The following is a 13,596-nucleotide window of genomic DNA, read 5'->3' as shown; positions in this document are numbered from 1 at the left end:
ACCATATTCACATTTCCCCACAAAGAAATGGTATCTTTTGCTGAAGTGATTACATCTCTCATTGGAGTTCAGTACATCTTTAATTACTACCAGATCTTCAAATATTTTCAGAAGATTCCCATTAGAAACATCAACCATTTCTATCCTCATTCTCCAAAGGAAACTTTGAGCAGACACTCTCACCCAATAGTAACATTGACACATTAACTTTCCTCAGCCACCTCACTTAGACTACTTAGTCTGGCTCCACCATGGCTGGGAGCCTTAATCAGATATCATACTAACGAAAGCTATGTCAGTAATGATGTCAGATGAATGGTGGTCACATGGCAACAGTCTCATTTGAAGCAAACAGTGCCACACTTGTTTTTAGGCTACTTTATGACTTGGCTGAAAAATTACTTTCTTCACAACAAAACACTAATGTATGAGCTGTTGCCATAGTATTTTAGCACGTCTACTATTTTCTCAACATTCTTCTAATATACCTAGCTGGACAAACAGTGTAAAATATCATTAAACTAGCCATATTATCAAAGTCATCAATCAGCATGTAAGCTAACCAGATGAAACATTGACAATCCTTTCTGGCATTTCAAATCCTCAAAAAATGGTATTATGGAAAGCATATACAGGAGAAAGTATTTTAATTTTGTGCTCTGTTTTGGCTTATACCAGATTCACACATACAGAATAGTGAGACTCAGTCAGCTCTCCTACTAGGTCCCAGAAGTCTATTTTTCCTTTCCCTGCTTGGGATGTCAGTGGGATGGTGGGTTATACAGGGGGCAGAATAATGACACTGAGCAGGAGGGAAGCATTTGCCCTCTGGCTCCGCTCGCACTGCAAAAAACCAGAAGTCCCAAAGTCTCCTGTGACTTAAACTCCCTTTCCTTCCCCGGCTTCTGAGGTAAAAATACCCCTTCCTATTTCTCATATGCACAGTTAGTGCTTTTACTCCCAGCATGGGATAACAGGCAAGCATGATTTTATTGGTGTGAAGAACTGCAAAGACCACTGATTTCTCAGGAATCTTGATGATGCTTGGAAGCAGGCAACATCAAGCAGTACAGCTTTGCTAAAAATCAGTCTAAATGGCTTCTCACTGATCTGTACCTAGAGAAGATAAATAGCAAATCCAGCTACCAGAAATTACTGTAATGGAGAAAAATTGTAAGTAGCCACGTCCTGAGGCAGGCAGCTATATTTTCCTATTACTGTTACTCAGCCCACAGTCTCAGGGTTAGCTTAAGATAGCAGACTGCTGCTGCTGCTGTTGAGAACCAAAATCCCCACATCACTCTCCACTGCTCCTTCCTGGGCCCCATAGAGCAGTTAACAGGTACAGGCTGCAGGACAAGCCAAAGTGGGGTACTATGGCTTTGTGAGTGCTTGTGCCACTGAACCAAGTGTTGATGCCAGGACTGTGGATGGCAGTCACAGGCTAAGCAGAAAGAGCAGGAGTGCCTCTCACTGACATACTGTGTTTGTGTGGTTTCAATTCCTCATGAAGCTGCGGTACTGCTTGTAGTGAGAGCCTGAAATCCAGATGAGGTTGTAGATCTCCCTGGTCTGTAGTGCTTATTTCGTTTAAACTTACTGATCAGGAAGGTGTTTAAAAATCATTGTGTTTATCCAACTGGGGAGCAGGAATTATGGCATAGATAACAAACAAAACCCTGAATTTAGGGCATTGAGTGGTCAGAAAAAATATGAAAAGATTTCAGTAAAACTGTATCATGGATGAATGTGTGGAAATCAAGAATCCTCAAAGAGGAAACAAGCAAAAAATATTCAGATACTTTCAGAGAATTACTCAGTTATTCTTAACTTTTAGTAAGAGAATGGGGCCTACAAATGCATGCTATTGCATAGTCTACCCACAAGGCAGAATTAGAATTTTAACTAGTTCATGACCCTGGAGCCTTGTTGGAGTATAGTTTGGATTAAGAGAAATCTGAAAAATCTGTATTTTAAACCCTGTAGTTCTAACTAACTATAATAGATTCTGGACACAAACTGCATATCATTCATACAGCTAAGCCTTTAGCAGTGCTATTATTTTCTATTGCCTTCTGGCACCACTTAGTAAGCTCCAAATGAATGAAGTCTCTATCCATTTATATATAGTGGGGGGTTGGGGAAAAATGCAGACTCTTTGCATTGAAAAAGAACATGCATGCTTCTCTTACCTTTCTCAGCTCCTCTGCAACATAAATAGCCTTTATTAAGATGCTCTGGTTTTACATTGCTAACCAAAAAAATTACTATATTTCTATAGGACATTTGTTCTTCAATCATTTTTTTACCTTCTTTTACAGACCATGTGAAAACTTTTGAAGCCAAAAATGATCAGTTTTTCCCACCGAGCCAGCACAGAGGCTAATTTAAATAGATACATGTTGGGCCTTCTGACCAGTATGGAGTCCCAGGATGCAAACTGGGCATGCAGGCTGAGGAAAGTACTGTGGAAATCAGGAAAAATGGTATGTGAACAAGAAGAGCAATAGCAATTGATATCCTCCTTAGAAATGTTTAAAGATGGCATAATACAGGCTGGAGCAAGTACCATCCAAAAACTTCCCAGAAGAAGTAAGGTCCGACCAAGGCAGTCAAAACATTATTGTGAATCCATATGAACTTTGAAAAGTTTTGATTGAGCTCTGAGACAAGGAAGATCACTAACAATTGTAACAAGGTTGGTTTGGTGAGTATTCTCACAGACTACTACAAGCAAGAGATCCCCAGTGGCTTTTTTGTTTTGTTTTGAAACTAAACTACCATCATCTTTTCTTCAATAAAAGACTTTTGTCATCAGTTTCTTGATCCCAGACTTGGTTCTATGCAGTGAAGTTGAGGGAAAAAGCTGCTTTGGAAAAAAAACCAAACCAAACCCCAAAAGAAAAAATACAAACAAAAACAAAGAAACAAACAAAACCCCCAAACGCCAAACCAAAAGCAACAACAACAAAAAAAAACAAACAAAAGAAAGGCAGAAATAACCATATGAGGAGCAAGAATAACCACATCAGGACATACCAGAGGTTGGCACTAGCTCAGGATATTGTCTTTGACAACAGATAGTTGCAGATATCTAGTGAAGAAGATAAGAACAGGCGTGCGCATGATGATGTCTCTCCAGAATATTTTTTCCACCTTCCATTAGGTAGGTTTGTACATGTGGCAGATACAGGATGGAAGAACTTCAGTGCACTGATGGAGATGACAGTGGAAAAGGCTATTACAGGTACACCTTGCATTCATTGCTCTAGCCATACTTTTATACATCCTACTTTAACTTGCATAAATCACATAACTAATGAAGGCTAGTGGAATTATATGCTGTCTATAAAGAGGATTTTCTTTTCTAAAAAATCTGAGAAGCATATAACAGGCATGAAATTAAGTTTATGCTTATACAGTGAATAAATACATAGAGTATTACAGATTAACAAGACCATTATTAGATGTACATTTTATGTGATCACTGGCTGTTCCCCTTGACCAGTACACCATGCAAAAATTGTCTTTTAATGGAAGAATACTGTACCGGGACCAAAATAGAAACTGCTAAAACAAACAAGATAATTATCTAAATTTTATAATATCACTCATAAAACGTCTGCCTTTTCCCTTTATGAGCTTGATAGATTAAATTTAGGGCAGATGTTTCATATAATTTACTCAGAAAACAGGAAAATTATTTTAAAAAAAACAACATAAAACCTACAAAAACACAAATGAAACTAATCTAAAACATATGCAGTCTACAGATTTAAAGGAAAAGTTAGTTATTCCTGAAGATATGGAGGGGGATGCTTAAGAGAGAAAACCATCTCTCCCACACTTTTTATAGTATCAGATATTCTGAACTGGTTTGGATGAACAGAGGACCCTCTAAATTTAGGGTTCATGAGGTAGCTCTGGCTACTTTCCCAAAGACCAAGAAGAACTTGTAGAAACACAAAGGCTGTTCCTTAGTGCACAGAAGCAAATCTGTGGCATCTTAATTGGAGACGTACCTGCTGTAACATGAATGTTGTGGAAGACGATCAGGTAAAAGTAGTATATGGCATCTATTGTGCATGTAAAAGGAGGAAAAGGAGCAGGTGCAATGTCTTTAATCCTTCAGAGAAAGCAATCTCTTCACTGTTGAGAAATACAGAATTTTTTTTAAATGAAAGATTTTTCTGATTAGACAAAGGGATGTACAGGCAATTTTCATGAACATTTTGAAAGATTTTGTTCTGAAGCCTCGAAAGCCTCCATGCTACAAAACTCAACTTTAAGGAAAATTGTGCTACACAGATACCAGGGAAAAAAAAGTACTTATGCACTGCCCTGTTATAAACTCTCTTAGCCTGAAGTTTTCTATCAGAACAGTTTATTATACTCTGTGTTCTGAGATCCGGTTAAGAGAGAATAAGGTCTGTCACTGCTGGCAAGCACCACTTTTGATTCCTCTGTGTCATGGCCAGGCTTTGCAAACAAAGACTAGGGAAGGGCTCCCCCCACGTGTGTGTGTCCTTCGACCCTCCCCAGTGGATGCTTTAGGTGAGGCACAGCGTGCGCAGAACTGGCCCCACACCCTTTAACCCCTAAGGTTCAAGCGAGCTTGGACAGTGACAGTGAAGTCCTCAGGACTAAAAGCTACAGCCTCCGGTATTTCCAGAAGGTCTCCCATCCAAGTACTAACCGGGGCTGACCCTGTTCAGCTTCTGAGGTCTGACGGGATCGGGTGTCAGGGTGGCATTTAACTGCCTTCCTCTGTGTACTGGCAGTTAGTTGCTGTGGAAAGACTAATTTTTGGAGTGTGAGACTCCTGCTATGTAGGAGACAACAGAGATGTATTTGTGAAATACAATTTTCTCAGTCTGTCTCCTTGTAATTCTGGTTCCTGCACTTGATTAGGGCAGGAAAAGCAACTGAAACAACTAAATTCAACTGAAGACTTCTGAGTTATGTCCTTGGTTAGCAGTGGCAAATAAATTATTAGAAAAAAAATCATAATGCTAGAAAAAAACCCAATGTATTTAATTTGCAAGATTATCAGAATGTATCAAAATAAGGAATCCATCCATTTATTATTCTTCACTTATATATGAATGAAAAGCACCAAGCCAAAGAATCTCCATTGCAGACTGAAACTGTGGGAGCAAGATCAAGACATAAAAGAAATACAGGTACTCTGTTGACAGTAGTAATGGGTTTCAGGGTCACAGGAGAAGAAATATATTTTCTAAGCCAAACTACATGCTTTAAAAATAATACCCTAAACAATAGGTAAATATTAGTTTCTCAGTCTCTGTAGTTCAGAGAGACTGGGTACTGTGGTGGTTCTGCCCAAATCCTACCCTGTTTTGAAAACAGATCAGCCTGAGAGAAAATCGTACTGTGGCCAGATATGAACATTTTCTGTGCAGAAGCAAAGCTCTTCTTTTCAAAACTTTACCCTGTTACACATTGTTCCTGCTGGCAACACATCACAGCCAGTTTTTGTGTGATAAAGAGGATTTGGCATTGGAAATACATACTGTGTGTGAGATATCAAATGAAAGTAGCAAAGGATGAAAGCTACCAAGTATTGTTCAGCCACCCTGTGTATCATCTGAGAAAGTGCAGTCAGCTGCAAACGGAACAGTAAACAAATATACCTCAGACTCTTAGGGTAGCAGACATTGACTCAATGAACTAAAATGTGCCATATGATTCCCTCTTATGGAGCAGAGTTCCTTTAAAGGCAAATATTCTCCCTCCAACTATTGAAGCAAATGTTCTGAAATGTGCCACCTTAATAAAAGCTGTGGGCCAATTCATCTTTCAGATCACATCAGGTTACAACAATGCAGGGAGAAATGTGTGAATAATTTGTGACAGGCAGGATTAAAGTAGTGCAGGAATAAGGAGCTCAAATACCTGATCTGAGGTAGGAAAAGCAACAGGTTTTCATTGACGTGGCACAAACACGTGATCTTGAATAGATATTGCCAATGCTCAAAAAAAAAAAAGTCTTCAAAAATAGTTAGCCTAGTTCATGTCAGTTCTTCCACAGACCATAAATGAGCTTCAAAGAATTATAAAACCAAGCAGTAGACACCAAATGCATGCAGTCTTGGAGTAGTCCTAGTAAAAGGGCATCATCACATTTCTGCTGCACAGAATTAGAAAAATACTTCATTCATATGCAAGTGCACACACACACGCACATTCACTTCAGAACATTTCTATAGTTTATTAGGTACTGGCACTAAATAAAGTTTTGTAAACATTTTCATTTCATGATTATTAGTGGTAAAGAGAATATTTGTCATGCACGGTCACTAAGCAAACAGAGTGAAAATACTTCTATGGGGAATATAAACAGTTTTATGGAGTATCAGAGAGCAAAAGGAAGCTGCAGATACTGGGCACCAGCAGCTGTCCTGGGGCAAGGCAGCTGCTCTGGATCCATCTAGCAGCAAACTGTATTTGGGCAAAAAAGTGTGTTTGGGTGTGGACCTGTGTAATTAAATACAGACATTTTTAAAGTGGCATAACTCATAAATGGGAGGACTTCTTTCACTCTTTTTTTATTATTTTTAATAAAAATTGGGAAATTGAACCAAAAATGTTCCTGGATAATCACTTGAATATAACACTGGTTTTATTTCAGTGTTATTGACACCCTTTCTTAATCTATTTTCCATGAATATTCAGTTTAATGGTAGGAAAGCTTGGAAAAACAGAAATTAAAGCCTGTGCAAGAATATATAGTATTTTCACATTATGCATTTTTTTGTAAAATCCAAACCTTTAGAGATTTATTTGTTCTGCCACAAATAAATGACAAAACCACTAGAAAACTATGCATTCAGGCAAATTTAGTATGAGCACCAGAGATACGTTTATAGAAAGCTTTCAACAAATACCTGGCAGAACAAAGATACTGGAGATCAGCCATGATGGCTTGTGGGAAATTGATCAATTAGAGAAAAGAAATAGATTTATAAAGTTTCCTACTCAACTCCAATCTAACAAATATAGTGGTCTGTTTTGCTGAAGCCAAGGCTGGCCACTCAACAAGCAGTTGTTTCTTCCCTTGAGGTTGCTAGAGCAACATTTTGTTGCCAGCAGTGTATTTTTGTGGTAACTAATGTCTATGGGGTTTTTTTCATCTTCAGAAATGTATTTAGGTGCAAGCAGTTTGTCACCAATCCCATTTTGTATGCTGCAATGAGTTGATATTTCAACCCATGTGCGGGACACTGTGTGCCTCTGTTCAGAGGACAGGATTTCAGTCACTGTAAGATGCAGGCTCTGTGGCCTCTCCTTACCAGTGTGTTTTTATATATGCTTCTTTTTCTCCTAGCATTAAATTCTTTCCATGATAAGTAAATAGGTTATACATTCTCCAGACAGCTGCTGTAACTTATTGTAGAATACAAACCCAGCAGTATCAAAGAAGCCCTATGAGTAGTGTAACTATACTAACTGGGAGGAAAATTGAATTTTAATCTCAGCTTGCTGAAGGGAAAGGACACAACAATGACTTTGTTTTATTCCTGCAACACATCCGCATGGTTCAGCTGGTTGTTTTGGCTGGGGTGAAAAAGATGCTGCTCTCTCAGATCAGTGTGTCCTGAGTACAGCTGATCCAGAGGTATCCCTTGGAAGAACTGTGAGAGAAAAATATGCCTTAGATCTATCCTTGTTTCCAGATCTTTGCAAGCTGGGGCTTTTATCCACCTTCATTTCTTTCTTTTATATTACAGACTCAGAGAATATGCCAAGTTGGAAAGGACTCCCAAGGATCAGCAAGTCCAACTCCTAGGCCTGCGCAGGACCATCCCTAAGAATCACACCGTGTGCCTGAGAGTATTGTCTAAATGCTTCTTGAACTCTGTCAGGCTTCCAGTGCCAAATCATCCCCTGGGTGAAGAACCTTGTTTTAATATCCAAAGTTAACCTCCCCTAACACAACTTCGGACTATTCTCTTGGATCCTGTCACGGGCCATCACAGAGAAGAGATCAGTGTCCACCCTTCTTGTTCCACTCATGAGGAAGTTGTAACTGCAATGAGGTCTCCCCTCAGTCTTCTCTTCTCCAAGCTGAACAGATCAAGAGCTCCTCATACGGCTTCCCTTCAAGGCTCTTCACCATCTCCATTGCCCTCCTTTGGACACTCTCTAACAGCTTGATATCTCTTCTATGAGATTCAGTGCCCAAAAACTGCACACAATATTCTAGGTGAGGCCACCCCAGTGCAGAGCAGAGTGGCACAATCCCCTCCCTTAACCGGCTGGCAATGCTGTGCCTGATGTCCCCCAGGGCATGGTTGGCCCTCCCAGCTGCCAGGGTACTGCTGACTCAGATTCAACTTGCCATTGACCAGGACCCCCAGATCCCTTTCCATGGTACTACTTTCCAGCATCTCATTCTCCAGTCTGTACATACATCCAGGGTTGCCCCATTCCATGTGCAGAATCCAGCACTTTCCCTTGTTGAACTTCATATGGTTGGTGATTGCCCAGCCATCTAAGTTGCCACAGTCTCTCTGCAGGGCCTCCCTACTTCTGAGCAAATCAACAGCTCCTCCCAGTTTTGTGTCATCTGCAAACTTGCTTAGTATCCCTTCCAGTCCTGTGTTCAAGTCATTTATGAAGATGTTGAAGAGCACAGGGCCTAAGAAGGAGCCCTGTGGAACTCCACTAATGGCAGGTCACCAGTCTCACTATTATCCTCTGTGCTAGACCCACGAGCCAATTCTTCACCCACTGAATGATGTGTTTATCCAGCTGTGTGGACATTTTGTCCATAAGGATCCTGTGAGAGACATTATCAAGAGCTTCACTGAAATCCAAAAAGGTTAAGTCAGCTGGCTTCCCTTGATCAACTAGGTGGGTTACCTTGTCATAGAAGGAAACCAGGTTTGATAAGCAGGACTTTCCTCTCATGAAGCTGTGTGGGCTGTGACTGATGACTGCATTATCTTTCAGGTGTTTTTCAATACCTCCCAGAGTAATCTTCTCCATAACTTTACCAGGTACTGAAGTGAGACTGACAGGTCTGTACTTTCTTGGGTCCTTCTTCACCGTTTTTGAAAAACGGGACAAGATTCTCCATCTTCCTGTCAGCTGCAACCTATCCAGATTCCCAAGACTATTCAAAAATTGTTGAGAGAGGTTTTGCAATGACACCAGCTAGCTCTTTGAGGATTCTGGGATGAATTCCACAAGGCTTCATAGATTTTTAGAGATTCAGCTGGAGAAGCAGGTCCCACACAGTTTCAGGATCAACGGGGAGTTGATCATTCTCGCAGTTGTGGTCCTCCAGCTCAGGGATACTGAGACTCCCTTGATCTGCATGCTGAAGACAGAGGCAAAGAAAACACTGTTGGTATGGTTTCGATACACTACATTTGTAATTGTGATAAATTATCTCTATTCATGAGATGACTCTTTGTGGATTCCTTGGAGGCAGTTTTGCAAAGAACCAAAGATTCATAACTGTCATCAACAAGAAACAGAAATAGTCCCTTCCATCTTTTGTTTCTCTGAATCTTGTGTAACAAATGGCCATCACACTCCACAGCTGATATCCCTGGTTTTTAGCCAATTTTCTGCCAAACCTTGTAATGTTATCCTTGGCCCACTAGCCTAGAGATATTAAGCTCAAGCGTGTCAGTACATTTCCTAATGTGTTCCAGTTTGGAGGATACTGATTTGTCTACCATGTCTATCAGAAAGAATAGATTGGCTATGAGCATCATTTGCAAAACCAAAGAAAATGCAGCCCAGGCTTCTTTGACTAAAGCAATAATTACTTCTTCTTAATCACCTGTTTCTCAGTATTCAACAGATTTGTTGAAAATTGGTATGGAGTAGTAGCAAGCACAGCCTTATGGAGAACTCTAATCTTGTACTGAATATGCACTATACCTTGTCCTGTACTTTTATAACTGTCTGTTGTTTAAAAGAGCGTAACTATCAGCAATGCTTTGTTCAGTATGTATGTATATAATAATATCATTATGGTGTTCGCTGTGGAAATATGCAGTCATACAAAAGACACATTGCTCAAAATAAAACCTAAGATAAATAAAGGAAGCTATAAAATGCTCGGTTGGGCCCGCTTCTAGACCTATTTAAAGTCAATGGCAAAGTTCCCACTGACCTCAAGCAGGAACTAGCTCCTTTTTCTCTTTCTAGATTTGTTTATAAAGAAATATAATGACAGACTTGAAAGGTAAGATGAAATATTTGGGGAGAGGGAGACAAAGAAAGAATAAAGGAAAAGAAATCAGAAGGGGACAAGGTTAAAGAAAAAACTGTGTTTTTAACATTTTACATAGGATGTAACAAGAATTGCTTAGGGTGGGGGTTTTTTCAGATTTTCCATGTTTTGGTTTTGTCAGAATACTTCAGTATTTTACTACTCACATTTCTCTCACAGCTCTTTCCACTCACTTCTCTATGGGCATTTCTGCTGTCCCTAAAAAGCATGTGGTGCTTCTCAAAACTGAAAATGTGTTTGCCATTAAATATAATGTGTAAAATCTTACAATGCTTTCAGAAAAATAATGCTCACAACCAAAATGAGGGGGAAATGGGACCTAATCATATATATAATTCACATTTATTTCACTGGTAATGAAAGTTGTCAGGTTTTTCCTATGTTAAACCATCATACCTGAGGGACATGGCATTAAAGGGCACATTCACTGCTGACATAAATGGTAACTACGGCCACTTCAGTGAAGTTATCTCCAATTAAGCCAGCCATTACATTCACTTCAAGGTATGCAATACATTTTAAATGATAGAAACAAGTCCAGGAAATGCTGAGTACTTCTACGAACTCTCTTTCGTGTGTGACTCCCCCTGGACTCAGACTCCTTCCCCAAATCTACTGGTTTTGTGCTAAGTGCTGCCTGAGCCGAACACGGTGATGGTCAGCGCTGTGTGTCCTGTTTACCATTGCAATTAACAAAGCGGCATTCAGCGAGAGACACCAAAGAGCCTGCTGCACTTAAAGGGCTAAGGGGAGGTGATAACAGCCTTCGCTTCGTTAAGGCTCGCTGCCCAGCTTTACTGAAAATGTAGTGACAGATAAAACATAAATCAACATCCTTATCATCCTGGCTTCCTTGCCTGCCAAATGGGGGTTTAGTTTATCAGCGACCTGCAGGCCCGCTGGCGGCCTTTACACTTACAGCTGGTCAGCAGGGTGGGATGGGGTGGAAGCTAAATGGCTGCTCTAAAACGCCTTGGTGTAAACAACCCAGGAAAAGACTTCCTTGAACTGCCAGTTACCTGAGTGCCATCCATCTCACTAAAGCGTCTGCCCCAAGAGGGGTAGTATTGCCAGGAAAGAAAACAAATAAAAGATACCCAGCATGTCGCAGCACAGGCACAGGCTGAGGAATGATGTTCCCTTGAGGGATAAGGGACCCTCAACAAGGTAAGCTCCTTCCAGCATCGCTCAGGAGGCAGAGAAGCACATTAGAAAGAAAGGGACTTCAGCACTGCCTGCTTCCTCTGTACTGTGACCAGAGCGTACAGCCGTTACATATAAATATATGTATACATAATGTGCACGGTTTTATTTGACTCCTTGTGAGCCCCATCATGGGGCCATGTCTTTCAAAGGCACTAGTGTCACTCAAGGCTCAGGAGAGGATTGTATTGAAAATATATTCATCCCCCTTTGCAAACCAGCAGACTTCTTTCACTGTGTTACACACAGGTTGCTATATGTGTAGGGATTTTAAAAGTTTGTATCCCAATTCATGGCATCAAAGTTGTATTTGCATTAAGCTCAGCTCATAAACCGAAACCCATTTAAATTGGATCTTGCTCATAGGGAGAGTACAAGTTTGGATAGGGGAGCCTCCCCATTTTTGGTAGCTCTGGGGCTACACTGACATAATCAGCATCATGCAAACACTTGGTGAGAATGAAATTAGCAATTGGATCAGTGATTTATTTCTGCCTTGAGATCTATTGCAGAAAAAATTTTCTTGCAATTTTAAAGTGAGGCAACTGTAACAGTGGTTTTATGTCACTATCAAAAGGAGTGTCAAATGCAGGTAGTGACAGATACTAGCTACTGACATACACTAGCTCAAGACTTCTGGGGGTTTTTGTAACTAAACTTGAGTTTATTTCAAATGTGTTCACTTTTTCCTGTCCCAGGGACCTTTGGCTGTAGGAAAATGGAAGTCAAGGTACAATATTTCATTTAGACAGTAAACTATTCTGTGTTTCCTTGGGTTTAGAAAACCCCATCTTCTGGCAACAATTTCATGGAAAATGAAGTGCTAAACACAGGAAAATCACAGACGGAAAGTGAAAACACAATGTTATACCCATATGCAAAAAAAAAAAAGCAAAAGTATACATTACACAGTGTTATATACATGGGAGTCAAACTTTCTGGCTGAAGAAGATAACTTTTTTAATGATAGTTTAACCTAATAATCCTTTTCCACAAAGAAACATTTTCTAAATATGTTTCAAATACGTGGGTATAAAGAAAGATGTTATCTTTTTTGCATATTTATTTTTAGCAGGTTATCCCAGTAACATACTTGCACCTATATTTAACCAAACTCATATTGTATATGCTGGGACTGTACATACAAGACTTAGTTACTCACCAAGAAGTCTGTCAAAAGAGCTTGTTTCAATCTTGAGCTACAAGGAGCTGAACAAGGAGTTTTTGGAGGGAACAGATAGCAAGAGAGTGGTCTCTGGAAAGCACCGATTTGAGAGCAAAGCCCTTCCACTCTGAGTGCACTCCGGGTAGAGAGGAAATGGAGTAAAAAAATGGCCTACAGAGCCAGGAGAAGTAGAAGGCATATTTGGATACACAGCAAGTTTATAGGAGTTGGAAAGGTGAGAGAGAGCAGAAAGGAGTGTGAGAAGAAAATCAAAGACAGAAACCAACACTGAATTCAAAGAAAAAGAGAAGAGCCAAAGCCAGAGTATATGAAAGGATGAATGTAAGACACTAATAAAGGGAAAGGGAAAGAGAATGCCATTGTAGGGATGCTGAGGAACTGAAAATTGTAAATGTTGGTGAATGTTCTACTTCAGTTACAAGTTTGTGAACTGCCTCTGTTGTATGCTGTGAATTGCACTAATAAAAGCGACTGGATTTCCTCTAGGTGCTGAAAAGTCTGTGGTAAATCACCTACTACTACAAGTACCAATTGCTATGTAGCCAGCTGTTAATTTGTTCAAATGCAGTGGAAACTAGTTTTTGGGAAAAAATCTGCCCATTGGTCTCTTATGCGATTCCACAAGTCAGAACTTACTCTGAGATGGGTTTTTTGTTTTTTTTTTTAAATTAAAAAGCAAAACAGAGAAGTAGTGGAATTACATTTCAGAGGTGACTGCCCCAATGCCATGAATCTCTAGTCTCCAGGTTGTCCAGGTGATTCGAATTCCTCTCACTTATACACGTGTCATAAGAACATGTCCCTATTATTTTTGACTCTGCAGCTTATTCATACATGCAAAGGTTCAATATAGGACTATATTGTGTTCTAGGGGCTTTGGGTCACATAGTTTGGAAGGGGCTGTGGTGCTGGCCAGATGTTGTTCCTAACTGAG

General features: G+C 40.0%; 1 long non-coding RNA gene across 6 annotated transcripts in view; it reads left to right on the top strand.

The window, feature by feature from the left end:
- Positions 1 to 10,512, top strand: part of LOC139672362 (uncharacterized) — a 51,121-nt gene extending 40,609 nt beyond the window's left edge. For 5 of the 6 annotated variants that reach the window (XR_011697913.1, XR_011697918.1, XR_011697914.1 and 2 more), the window contains one exon: positions 2,322 to 2,817. This is a non-coding gene — a long non-coding RNA (uncharacterized lncRNA). Of the gene's footprint in view, positions 1 to 2,321; positions 2,818 to 7,751 lie in introns of those variants that run through there. The other variant, XR_011697916.1, reaches the window with a different exon arrangement.
- Positions 10,513 to 13,596: the final 3,084 nt, after the last annotated feature.

Source organism: Pithys albifrons, chromosome 5, assembly GCF_047495875.1.
Source record: "Pithys albifrons albifrons isolate INPA30051 chromosome 5, PitAlb_v1, whole genome shotgun sequence".
Classification (NCBI taxonomy): domain Eukaryota; kingdom Metazoa; phylum Chordata; class Aves; order Passeriformes; family Thamnophilidae; genus Pithys; species Pithys albifrons.
The sequence above is the reverse complement of the archived record's forward strand: the minus strand, read 5'-3'. Positions and strand labels throughout refer to the sequence as shown.